This window comes from Colletes latitarsis, unplaced genomic scaffold (genome assembly GCF_051014445.1).
Source record: "Colletes latitarsis isolate SP2378_abdomen unplaced genomic scaffold, iyColLati1 scaffold0013, whole genome shotgun sequence".
NCBI classification, from domain to species: domain Eukaryota; kingdom Metazoa; phylum Arthropoda; class Insecta; order Hymenoptera; family Colletidae; genus Colletes; species Colletes latitarsis.
In genome coordinates, this window is record NW_027488368.1 from 26,887,812 (window position 1) to 26,902,378 (window position 14,567).

A 14,567-nucleotide genomic window follows, 5' to 3' on the forward strand; every position below is an offset into this window, starting at 1 on the left:
TAATCGGAACCAGGTTTAATTGACTGTTTCGGTGTGGTGCCACATTACTACCTGACCCAATCTAGAAAAGGCCCATGTCCTGACCATTCAAGTATGCGAAAATGCGAAAGTATAAGCTAGATGATGGCAATTACCAGACCTAACCCAGATATAACCAGCGTTATCCTCTGAAATATTAATCGGAACCAGGTTTAATTGACAGTTTCGGTGTGGTACCACATTTCTACGTAATCCAAACTGGAAAAGACCCAGGATCTGGCCAACAAGTATGCGAAGAATGCGAAAGTATGAGTCAGATGATGGCAAATACCAGACATAACCCAGACACAATCGGCGGTCTCCTCTAAAACATTAATCGCAACCAGGTTTAATTGACAGTTTCGGTGTAGTACCCCATTACTACGAGATCCAAATCAGAAAAAGCCCAGGATCTGGTCAACAAGTATGCGGAAAATGCGAAAGTATGAGCTACATGATGGCAAATAGCAGACCTAACCCAGACATAACCGGCGTTATCCCCTAAAATATTAATCGCAACCAGGTTTACTTGACTGTTTCGGTGTGGTACTACATTACTGTGTGATCCAAACCAGAACAAACCCAGGATCTGGCCAAGAAGTATGCGAAAATGCGAAAGTATGATTCACATGAATGCATATACCAGACCTAACCCAGACGTAACCGCCGTGCTCCTCTAAAATATTAATCGGAACCAGGTTTAATTGACTGTTTCGGTGTGGTGCCACATTACTACGTGATCCAAACTAGAAAAAGCCCAGGTATGACCATTCAAGTATGCGAAAATGCGAAAGTATGAGTCAGATGAATGCAAATACCAGACCTAACCCAGACGTAACCGCCGTTATCCTCTAAAATATTAGACGTAACCAGGTTTAATTGACAGTTTCGGTATGGTACCGCATTTCTACGTAATCCAAACCGGAAAAAACCCAGGATCTGGCCAACAAGTATGCGAAGAATGCGAAAGTACGATTCAGATGAATGCAAATAACAGACCTAACCCAGACGTAACAGCCGTTATCATCTAAAATATAAATCGGAACCAGGTTTAATTGACTGTTTCGGTGTGGTGCCACATTACTACGTGATCCAAACTAGAAAAAGCCCAGGTTCTGGCCATTCAAGTATGCGAAAAATGCGAAAGTATGATTCAGATCATTGCAAATACCAGACCTATCCCAGACGTAACCGGCGTTATCCTCTAAAATATTAATCGGAACCAGGTTTAATTGACTGTTTCGGTGTGGTGCCACATTACTACGTGATCCAAACTAGAAAAAGCCCAGGTTCTGCCCAACAAGAATGCGAGAAATGCGAAAGCAAAAGGATGATGATTGCCATTATCAGACGTAACCAAGACCTATGCGGTGTTATCCTCTAAATTATTAATCGCAACGAGGTCTAATCGACTGTTTCGGTGTGGTACCACATTACTACGTGATCCAAATCAACAAAAGCCCAGGATCTGGCCAAGTATTCGAAAAATGCGAAACTATGGGCTAGATGATGGCAAATACCAGACCTAACCCAGACATAACCGGCGTTATCCTCTAAAATATTAATCGGAACCAGGTTTAATTGACTGTTTCGGTGTGGTGCCACATTACTACGTGATCCAAACTAGAAAAAGCCCATGTCCTGACCATTCAAGTATGCGAAAAATGCGAAAGTATGAGCTAGATGATGGCAATTACCAGACTTAAGCCAGACAAAACCGGCGTTATCCTCTAAAATATTAATCGGTACCAGGTTTAATTGACCCCTTCAGTGAGGTACCATATTACTACGTGATCCAAACCGGAAAACACCCAGGATCTGGCCAACAAGTATGCGAAGAATGCGAAAGTATGAGTCAGATGATGGCAAATACCAGACATAACCCAGACATAACCGGCGGTATCGTCTATAATATTAATCGCAACCAGGTTAAATTGACAGTTTCGGTGTAGTACCCCATTATTACGTAATCCAAATCAGAATAATCCAAGGATCAGGCCAACAAGTATGCGAGAAATGCGAAAGCAGGAGGATGATGATTGCAATTATCAGACGTAATCCAGACCTAACCGGCGTTATCCTCTGAAATATTAATCGTAACCAGGTTTAATTGACAGTTTCGGTGTGGTACCACATTTGTACGTAATCCAAACCGGAAAAATCCCAGGATCTGGCCAACAAGTAAGCGAAGAATGCGAAAGTATGAGTCAGGTGATTGCTAATACGAGACCTAACCCAGACATAACATGCGTTATCCTCTAAAATATTAATCGTAACCAGGTTAATTGTCGGTTTCAGTGTGGTACCACATTTCTACGTAATCCAAACTGGAAAAGACCCAGGATCTGGCCAACAAGTATGCGAAGAATGCGAAAGTATGAGTCAGATGATGGCAAATACCAGACATAACCCAGACATAATCGGCGGTATCCTCTAAAATATTAATCGCAACCAGGTTTAATTGACAGTTTCGGTGTAGTACCCCATTACTACGTGATCCAAATCAGAAAAAGCCCAGGATCTGGCCAACAAGTATGCGAAAAATGCGAAAGTATGGGCCAGATGATTGCAAATACTAGAACTAACCCACACATGAGCGGCGTTATCCTCTAAAATATTAATCGGAACCAGGTATAATTGTCTGTCTCAGTGTAGTACCACATTACTACGAGATCCAAATCAGAAAAAGCCCAGGATCTGGCCAACAAGTATGCGAAAAATGCGAAAGTATGAGAACTTGACGATTGCAAATACGAGAACTAACCCAGACATAACCGGCGTTATCCTCTAAAATATTAATCGTAACCAGGTTTAATTGACAGTTTCGGTGTGGTACCACATTTCTACGTAATCCAAACTGGGAAAGACCCAGGATCTGGCCAACAAGTATGCGAAGAATGTGAAAGTATGAGTCAGATGATGGCAAATACCAGACATAACCCAGACATAACCGGCGGTATCCTCTAATATATAAATCGCAACCAGGTGTAATTGACAGTTTCGGTGTAGTACCCCATTACTACGTGATGCAAATCAGCAAAAGCCCAGGATCTGGCCAACAAGTATGGGAAAAATGCGAAAGTATGAGCTAGATGGTGGCAAATAGCAGACCTAACCCAGACATAACCGGCGTTATCCTCTAAAATATTAATCGGAACCAGGTTTAATTGACTGTTTCGGAGTGGTACCACATTTCTACGTAATCCAAACCAGAAAAAACCCAGGATCTGGCGAAGAAGTATGCGAAAAATGCGAAAGTATGAGTCAGATGATGGCAAATACCAGACCTAACCCAGACATAACCAGCGATATCCTCTAAAATATTAATCGGAACCAGGAATAATTGTCTGTCTCAGTGTAGTACCACATTACTACGATATCCAAATCAGAAAAAGCCCAGGATCAGGCCATTCAAGTATGCCGAAAATGCGAAATTATGAGTCAGATGATTGCAAATACCAGTCCTAACCCAGACATAACCACCGTTATCCTTTAAAATATTAATCGCAACCAGGTTAAAGCGACTGTTTCGGTATGGTACCACATTACTACGTGATCCAAACCATAAAAAACCCAGGATCTGGCCAACTTGTATGCGAAAAATGCGAAAGTATGAGCCAGATGATTGCAAATACCAGACCTAACACAAACCTAGCCGGCGTTGTTCTCTAAAATATTAATCGTAACCAAGTCTAATTGACTGCTTCGGTGTGGTACCACATTACTACGTGATCCAAACCATAAAAAACCCAGGATCTGGCTAACTTGTATGCGAAAAATGCGAAAGTATGAGCCAGATGATTGCAAATACCAGACCTAACACAAACCTAACCGGCGTTGTTCTCTAAAATATTAATCGTAACCAAGTCTAATTGACTGCTTCGGTGTGGTACCACATTACTACGTGATCAGATCAACAAAAGCCCAGGATCTGGCCAAGAATTCGAAAAATGCGGAAGTATGGGCTAGATGATGGCAAATACCAGACCTAACCCAGACATAACCGGCGTTATCGTCTAAAATATTAATCGGAACCAGGTTTAATTGACTGTTCCGGTGGGGTGTCACATTACTACGTGATCCAAACTAGGAAAAGCCTATGTCCTGGCCATTCAAGTATGCGAAAAATGCGAAAGTATGAGCTAGATCATGGCAATTACCAGACTTAACCCAGACAAAACGGCGTTATCCTCTAAAATATTAATCGGTACCAGGATTAATTGACTGTTTCAGGGTGGTACCACATTACTACGTGATCCAAATCAGCAAAAGCACAGGATCTGGCCAACAAGTATGCGAAAAATGCGAAAGCATGAGCTAGATGATGGCAAATAGCAGGCCTAACACAGACATAACCGGCGTTATCGTCTAAAATATTAATCGCCAACCAGGTTTAATTGACTGTTTCGGTGTGGTACCACATTACTATGCGATCCAAACCAGAAAAAACCCAGGATCTGGCCAAGAAGTATGCGAAAAATGCGAAAGTATGAGTCAGATGATTCCAAATACCAGAACTAACCCAGACATAACCGGCGGTATCCTCTAAAATATTAATCGGAACCAGGTTTAATTGACCCCTTCAGTGTGGTACCACATTACTACGAAATACAAATTAGCAAAAGCACAGGATCTGGCCAACAAGTATGCGAAAAATGCGAAAGTATGAGCCAGATGATTGCAAATACCAGAACTAACCCCGACATAACCGGCGTTACCCTCTAAAATATTAATCGGAACCAGGAATAATTGTCTGTCTTAGTGTAGTACCACATTACTGCGAGATCCAAATCAGAGAAAAACCAGGATCTGGCCAACAGGTATGCAAAAAATGCGAAAGTATGAGGCTGATGATGGCAAATACCTGACCTAACCCAGACATAACCGGCGTTATCCTCTATAATATTAATCGCAACCAGGTTTAATTGACTGTTTTTGTGTGGTACCACATTACTACGTAATCCAAATCAGAAAAAACCAAGGATCTGGCCAACAAGTATGCGAGAAATGCGAACGCAAGAGGATGATGATTGCAATTATCAGACGTAACCCAGACCTAACCGGTGATATCCTCTAAAATATTAGTCGGAACCAGGTTTAATTGACTGTTTCGGTGTGGTACCACATTACTATGTGATCAACCCAGAAAAAACCCAAGGACTGGCCAACAGGTATGCGAGAAATGCAAAAGCAAAAGGATGATGATTGCAATTATCAGACGTAACCCAGACATAAAGGGTGTTATCCTCTAATATATTAAGCGCAACGAGGTTTAATCGACTGTTTCGGTGTGGTACCACATTACTATGTGATCCAAACCAGAAAAAACCCAGGATCTGCCCAACAAGTATGTGAAGAATGCGAAAGTATGAGTCAGATGATTGCAAATACCAGACCTAACACAAACCTAACCGGCGTAGTTCTCTAAAATATTAATCGTAACCAGGTTTAATTGACTGTTCCGGTGTGGTGCCACATTACTACGTGATCCGAACTAGAAAAAGCCCATGTCCTGGCCATTGAAGTATGCAAAAAATGCGAAGGTATGAGCTAGATGATGGCAATTACCAGACTTTACCCAGACAAAACCGGCGTTATCCTGTAAAATATTAATCGGTACCAGGATTAATTGACTGATCATTGTGGTACCACATTACTACGTGATCCAAATCAGCAAAAGCACAGGATCTGGCCAGGAAGTATGCGAAAAATGCGAAAGTATGAGCCAGATGATTGCAAATACCAGAACTAACCCCGACATAACCGACGTTACCCTCTAAAATATTAATCAGAACCAGGAATAATTGTCTGTCTCAGTGTAGTACCACATTACTACGTAATCCGAATCAGAAAAAACCAAGGATCTGGCCAACAAATATGCGAGAAATGCGAAAGCAAGAGGATGATGATTGCAATTATCGGACGTAACCCAGACCTAACCGGTGATATCCTCTAAAATATTAATCGGAACCTGGTTTAATTGACTGTTTCGGTGTGGTACCACATTACTACGTAATCCAAATCAGAAAAAACCCAGGATCTGGCCAACAAGTATGCGAGAAATGCTAAAGCAAAAGGATGATGATTGCAATTATCAGACGTAACCCAGACCAAAACGGTGTTATCCTCTAAATTATTAAGCGCAACGAGGTTTAATCGAAGTTTCGGTGTGGTACCACATTACTATGTGATCCAAACCAGAAAAAACCCAGGATCTGGCCAAGACGTATGCGAAAAATGCAAAAGTATGAGTCAGATAATTGCTAATACCAGAACTAACGCAAATATAACCGGCGCTATCCTCTAAAATATTAATATGAACAAGGTTTATTGACAGTTTCGGTGTGGTACCACATTACTACGTCATCCAAACCAGAAAAAACCCAGGATCTGCCCAACAAGTATGTGAAGAATGCGAAAGTATGAGTCAGATGATTGCAAATACCAGACCTAACACAAACCTAACCGGCGTTGTTCTCTAAAATATTAATCGTAACCAAGTTTAATTGACTGCTTCGGTGTGGTACCACGTTACTACGTGATCCAAACCAGAAAAGACCCAGGAGCTGGCCAACAAGTATGCGAGAAATGCGAAATCTAAAGGATGATGATTGCCATTATCAGACGTAACCCAGACTTAAGCGGTGTTATCCTCTAAAATATTAATCGCCAACCAGGTTTAATTGACTGTTTCGGTGTGGTACCACATTACTATGCGATCCAAACCAGAAAAAACCCAGGATCTGGCCAAGAAGTATGCGAAAAATGCGAAAGTATGAGTCAGATGATTCCAAATACCAGAACTAACCCAGACATAACCGGCGGTATCCTCTAAAATATTAATCGGAACCAGGTTTAATTGACCCCTTCAGTGTGGTACCACATTACTACGAAATACAAATTAGCAAAAGCACAGGATCTGGCCAACAAGTATGCGAAAAATGCGAAAGTATGAGCCAGATGATTGCAAATACCAGAACTAACCCCGACATAACCGGCGTTACCCTCTAAAATATTAATCGGAACCAGGAATAATTGTCTGTCTCAGTGTAGTACCACATTACTGCGAGATCCAAATCAGAGAAAAACCAGGATCTGGCCAACAGGTATGCAAAAAATGCGAAAGTATGAGGCTGATGATGGCAAATACCTGACCTAACCCAGACATAACCGGCGTTATCCTCTATAATATTAATCGCAACCAGGTTTAATTGACTGTTTTTGTGTGGTACCACATTACTACGTAATCCAAATCAGAAAAAACCAAGGATCTGGCCAACAAGTATGCGAGAAATGCGAACGCAAGAGGATGATGATTGCAATTATCAGACGTAACCCAGACCTAACCGGTGATATCCTCTAAAATATTAATCGGAACCAGGTTTAATTGACTGTTTCGGTGTGGTACCACATTACTATGTGATCAACCCAGAAAAAACCCAAGGACTGGCCAACAGGTATGCGAGAAATGCAAAAGCAAAAGGATGATGATTGCAATTATCAGACGTAACGCAGACATAAAGGGTGTTATCCTCTAATATATTAAGCGCAACGAGGTTTAATCGACTGTTTCGGTGTGGTACCACATTACTATGTGATCCAAACCAGAAAAAACCCAGGATCTGCCCAACAAGTATGTGAAGAATGCGAAAGTATGAGTCAGATGATTGCAAATACCAGACCTAACACAAACCTAACCGGCGTAGTTGTCTAAAATATTAATCGTAACCAGGTTTAATTGACTGTTCCGGTGTGGTGCCACATTACTACGTGATCCGAACTAGAAAAAGCCCATGTCCTGGCCATTGAAGTATGCAAAAAATGCGAAGGTATGAGCTAGATGATGGCAATTACCAGACTTTACCCAGACAAAACCGGCGTTATCCTGTAAAATATTAATCGGTACCAGGATTAATTGACTGATCATTGTGGTACCACATTACTACGTGATCCAAATCAGCAAAAGCACAGGATCTGGCCAGGAAGTATGCGAAAAATGCGAAAGTATGAGCCAGATGATTGCAAATACCAGAACTAACCCCGACATAACCGACGTTACCCTCTAAAATATTAATCAGAACCAGGAATAATTGTCTGTCTCAGTGTAGTACCACGTTACTACGAAATCCGAATCAGAAAAAACCAAGGATCTGGCCAACAAATATGCGAGAAATGCGAAAGCAAGAGGATGATGATTGCAATTATCGGACGTAACCCAGACCTAACCGGTGATATCCTCTAAAATATTAATCGGAACCTGGCTTAATTGACTGTTTCGGTGTGGTACCACATTACTACCTAATCCAAATCAGAAAAAACCCAGGATCTGGCCAACAAGTATGCGAGAAATGCTAAAGCAAAAGGATGATGATTGCAATTATCAGACGTAACCCAGACCAAAACGGTGTTATCCTCTAAATTATTAAGCGCAACGAGGTTTAATCGAAGTTTCGGTGTGGTACCACATTACTATGTGATCCAAACCAGAAAAAACCCAGGATCTGGCCAAGACGTATGCGAAAAATGCAAAAGTATGAGTCAGATAATTGCTAATACCAGAACTAACGCAAATATAACCGGCGCTATCCTCTAAAATATTAATATGAACAAGGTTTATTGACAGTTTCGGTGTGGTACCACATTACTACGTCATCCAAACCAGAAAAAACCCAGGATCTGCCCAACAAGTATGTGAAGAATGCGAAAGTATGAGTCAGATGATTGCAAATACCAGACCTAACACAAACCTAACCGGCGTTGTTCTCTAAAATATTAATCGTAACCAAGTTTAATTGACTGCTTCGGTGTGGTACCACGTTACTACGTGATCCAAACCAGAAAGGACCCAGGAGCTGGCCAACAAGTATGCGAGAAATGCGAAATCTAAAGGATGATGATTGCCATTATCAGACGTAACCCAGACTTAAGCGGTGTTATCCTCTAAAATATTAATCGCCAACCAGGTTTAATTGACTGTTTCGGTGTGGTACCACATTACTATGCGATCCAAACCAGAAAAAACCCAGGATCTGGCCAAGAAGTATGCGAAAAATGCGAAAGTATGAGTCAGATGATTCCAAATACCAGAACTAACCCAGACATAACCGGCGGTATCCTCTAAAATATTAATCGGAACCAGGTTTAATTGACCCCTTCAGTGTGGTACCACATTACTACGAAATACAAATTAGCAAAAGCACAGGATCTGGCCAACAAGTATGCGAAAAATGCGAAAGTATGAGCCAGATGATTGCAAATACCAGAACTAACCCCGACATAACCGGCGTTACCCTCTAAAATATTAATCGGAACCAGGAATAATTGTCTGTCTCAGTGTAGTACCACATTACTGCGAGATCCAAATCAGAGAAAAACCAGGATCTTTTTTTTTTTTTTTTTTTTTTTGTCGTGGGGAAAATCTTCGAAAGACTCCCTCCCACCTCCTTGGGGAGAGGTGGGAGGGGTGTGTGGGATTCCCCGCGCCCGTACAACGACAGGCGCGAGACCTACCCACTAAAAACCCCACGGTGACCCTTCGGCACGCTTTGGGAGGATACCGGGAATCGCTCGAAGCATTCTTCCGGTATCCTCCCCGTGCCCGCGCTTTCGCGCCCATCCCCCGGGGGGACAATCGGTCCCCCCGGTAGACACACTGCCTCATAGCGGCGGGACGGGGCCACTCCATCCCGCCGCTATCCGTCCCGGGGCCGCGTTTAGTGGCGGCTGCGAGCCCCAACTCGCAACCGCCCGCGACCCCGTTTCCACCCCTCGGCGGCCGGGCGTTCATGGCCGCACCAGACCGCCGAGGGTGCCTCCCCTTGCGTCGGACCGGTAGGGGGAGGCACTCCTACCCCCAACCGGTCCGACCCGGCGCCGCCTGGCGGGAGGAGGGTCCCCTCAGGACCCCCCTCCCAGCCTAGGTCATCCGCCACGCCGAGGCGGCCGCCCGCGACGCCTTGCGACCGGGCGACGACCTCGGGCCACCGCACGAGCGCGAGCTTGAGCGCGCCGCTGAAGCTCGCGCTCCCTCCCCGCGGCCTCCTTCTGCAACATTACGTTCTCGCAGAAGGAGGCCACGGCCCTCCACTTCTCCTCGCTGCCGAGCATGGCGCGCACCACGCCCGGCAGCGAGACATCCCGCCCGACGACGCCGACCAGGACACGGCGCTCCCCCTCCCACGCGGGGCATACCTCCAGGGTATGATCCGCCGTGTCCTGCTCAGCGTCGCAGTGGCAGCAACGCGCCGTCGGCTCCTTCCCTATCCGGCACAGGTATCTTCCGAAGCAGCCATGCCCGGAAAATACCTGTGCCAGCCGGTAGGTGAGGCTGCCATGGCCTCTGTCCAGCCACTCCTTCAGGAGTGGCCGAACAGCCCCGACAGTCCGGTGCCCCGCGGTTGGCAGAGCCAGCCGCTCCTGCCACGCGAGCAACACGGACTGCCGGGCCTGGCGCTTCAAATCGCCCCAAGCAGGTTCCTGCCCGCCCGGGATCGCCCCCACCCCCGCGCGACGGTCGACGCGGTGGCGGTACATCACCGCGTGCGACCGCGCGAGCAGGTCCATGGGCGGCATCCCCGCTAGAACCGTCGCCGCCTCATGTGACATGGTCCGATACCCGCGGACGACCCTGAGCGCCATTCGCCTCTGCACCCGACGCAGCATAGTCATGCTGCGCCGGGAGGCAGCCAGGTCGTCCGCCCAGACGGGGGCCCCGTATAGGGCCACCGACTGGACCATTGCCACATAGAGGCGACGAACTCGGCCCGCCGGGCCCCCCAGGTTGGGCAGGATCCGGCCCAGAGCCGCAACCATCCTTTCCAACCGGGGGACCAGGCAGCGGAAATGCTTCTCGAAACGCCAGTGGCTATCGAGGATCAGCCCCAGATACCTGATCTGGGGCTTCACCTCGATGTCAGCCCCACCCACTCGAATCAGGGGGGGTGGCGGATCCTGCCGAGGTGAATGAAACGCAATCACCTCGGTCTTATGGACCGCCACCGTCATCCCCATCCCCCTGATCCGGTCGACGACGCGTTGCGACCCCTCCTCCGCGCGACGCATGGCCCTCCCCCAGTGCGCCCCGACGGCCAGCACCAGTGTGTCATCCGCATAACACACCGTGCTGACGCCGTCGGGGAGGCCGGCCCGCAACACCGAGTCGTACGCGATGTTCCACAGGAGTGGCCCGAGGACCGACCCCTGCGGAACACCGCAGTACACCTCCCTCCGCATATCACCATCCCGGCCCGGATACTCGATCCACCTGCCGCGGAGATAATCCCCGACGACCGCCCTGAGACAAGGGGGGACTCGATGATATTCGAGCCCCCTCCTTATCTCTTCCCAGGGGAGGGTGTTAAAGGCATTGGCAATATCCAAGGATATTGCCAATGCCACCCCTCCCCGGGAGACGGCCGCCTCCGAGAGGGCCCTCACACGACCTATCGCGTCGATAGTCGATCGGCCCCCCCGGAAACCGAACTGGCAGTCGGCCAGACCGGGATCACCCCGCGACAGGTGCTCGACGAGGCGGGCAGCAATCACACGCTCGAAGAGCTTGCCCACCTCGTCGAGGAGACAAATGGGCCGGTATGCGGAGGGAGACTCCGCGGGCCGACCATCCTTCCGGAGGAGGACCATCCTCGCCACCTTCCAACTGGGGGGGAATCGCCCGTCCCTCAGGCAGCGGTCGAACAACCGCCTGAGGTCGGCCCCAAGGACGCCGTGGGTCAAGACCCAAACCCGGCCGGGCACACCATCCGGACCCGGGGCCGTGTTACGAACCCCGAGCCGTCTGATGGCCGCTGCCAGCTCCTCCTGCGTGACCCCCAGCTCGGCCGTCCACTCCACTGGGACAGCCGCCGCCGCCGGAGTGCGCGGTCCCCTCTCCCCAATTGGGAAGAGTGTATTGACCACGCCCTCCAGCAGCCGGGGGTCAAGACCCTCGGTGACGGGGGGCGCCCACGGGCGGAGCTTATTCAGCACCACCTTATATGGGCGCCCCCATGGATCGTCATCAAGGGTCTGGAGGAGCTCCTTCCATGCCTGGGTCTTGGCCCGTTTGATGGCGACCTGCAGAGCAACCCGCGCCACGCGGTATGCTCCATACAGGTCATCAGCTGCCCTCGCTCGCGCCACGCCGTCGCCTGTACGTTGACGACGGCGCGCGCGGGTGTACTGGCGTCGGGCGCGGACAGTCGCAACTCGCAACTCCGCGATCGCGTCCGACCACCAGTACACCGCCCGGCGAGGAGAAGCCCGCCCGACCCGAGGCATCGCCGCGTCGCAAATACCCGCGACCAATGCTCCGAGCCGGGCGACCTCCCCCTCCATGCTCGGCAACTCGGCCGCTCCCTGCGGCCAAGTTGCAGCGAGGGCAGCTGCCATCAGGGCGTCCTTGTCCAGGCGCCGAAGCGCCCAGCGGCGTGGTGGGGTGCCACGCAGGCGGCCGTGTCGGGATGCACTCGCGGCGGCAGAGACCTCCATCCGGATGTACCGGTGATCGGAGAGTGTCTCTGCCCCCGCGACCACGTGCCAACCCGACACCATGCGCACGGCGTTGGGGGTCGCGAATCCAACATCCACGATGGACCCCCCATATCGCCGCACGCATGTGTGCTCCGACCCCCGGTTCAATACCCGGAGGTCGAGCCCCGCCGCCCAATCGCCCAGGATCCCGCCGCGAACGGAGGTCCTGGGGGATCCCCAAGCCACCGACTTGGCATTAAAATCCCCCAGGACCAGCACCGGCCGGGCCGCGTAGCGCTGCACGCATGCCGCGACCTCGGCCAAGTACAGCTCGAACGCAGCGTGACCGCTACGGGGCGAAATGTAGCACCCCACCACAGCGACTCCCCCCCAGTCCACGGCGACGAATCCCCGACCGCGCTCCAACAAGGAGAACGGTGGGGACCCGTCGCCCCCTCCCCATACCGTCGCCACCAAGCCGTCCGCGTCGCCCACCCAATGAGGGTGATCAGGGACGCGGTACGGCTCGGCGGCGACCGCCAGGCCAACCCCCCACTCCGCGAGGACTTGGGACATCAAGTCCTGTGCCGCGCGGCAGTGGTTGAGGTTGGCCTGGAGGAGGAGGCGGGGCGGCATTAATTAATGGCCGCGCCAGCCTCCTCCCGGCCGTCCGTCCCCGTAGCACCGTCCACCTCCATGGAGGACGATGCCACTGCCCTCGGCACCGGAGCCGGTGCAGCCCGCCTCTTCCTCTCCTTCCGGGAGGGGGGGGAGCACTTCTTGCTCCCCACCCTGTGATCGGCTGGCCTCCCCATGTCCGCACACAGCGGGCAGTGGGGGGCCGCCGAGCACTGGCTCGCACGGTGCTCTTTGGCACCGCAGCGGTAACACTGACCGCTGCGGTCCACCGGCGAGGTGCACCACTGCCTCACGTGCCCCAATTCGAGGCAGCGGTGACACTGGAGCGGGCGCGGCGCGAGGATTTCCACTCGCGCCGAAACCCACCCCACCAACACCCTCCCGGATTCCGCCACCTTACGGGCGGCGGAGAGGGGGCACCGGGCCCACACCGACCCGAGGCCGGAGGGCGACCTGCGGATCTCTCCGATCCGCAGGTCCTCCACAGGACAGTCCCCCGCCCTCGCAAGGGCACGGGACACATCCTGTGCGCTGACCGAGTCGTCCAGCCCACAAACGCGCATCTCCGTGCGCTTCGTGGGCCGGGCGACCCGGACACCTCGCTCGCCCAGCTGCTCCCGGAGCCTCTGGGCGAGACGATCCGCCTTCGCGCCGCCTTCTGCACCGGGGATCTCCAGCAAGAGACCCCCGGTCACGGCCCTCTTCGCCCTCACGGAGGCGATGCCCAGCTCTTCCAGGGAGATATTCTCTCTGGCGAGCCGCATCGCCTCCGCGAGGGTCAGGTCGCCCCCCTGCGCAACGGTCAGCGTCACGGCTGCCGTTTTTGGGGGACGACCTGGTCGTGCCTTCCCGACCTTCGCGGCCTTTACCTTGGCCGCCGGCGGCGGAGGCGGAGGCCGCGGTTGCGAGGCCTTCCTCGCCGCCCGCTTCGCCTTCCGCCCCACCACCTCACTCCACGCCACCCCCCCTTGGGAGGGTGCTGTGGAGGACGCGACCACCGCGACCACGGGTACACCACCCCCCTTGGGGGTCGCGACCCGGGGCCCTGGTGCCGCAACGCTGGGCGGAGCCTTCACTCCGCCCTTCTTTGCCTTCCCCGACTGTACCGGAACAGGTCGGGGAGGCACCGCCTTCCTGCTGACCGCTCTTCCGGCGAGGAGCTCCTCCCGGAAGGCGGCCAGCTTGCCATCAATCATGTCCCCAATCCTCCTCAGAAGATCGTCTTCTGAGGAGGACGGGGACTTCTTCACGGGCGGAGTGCGGGTGGAGGGGCCCGCGGTGCCCCGCACCACTGCCGCCGCACTCCGCTTATTTACCTCCGCCGAGGGACGCGGCGGTGGAGGAGGAGGGAGTATGGGAGGGAGGGCCGCGCTGTTCCACAGCGCCTCTGCCCTCCTCCTCCCCTGTCGCTCCTCCTCCAACAGGAGCTGCAGACGGGCGTT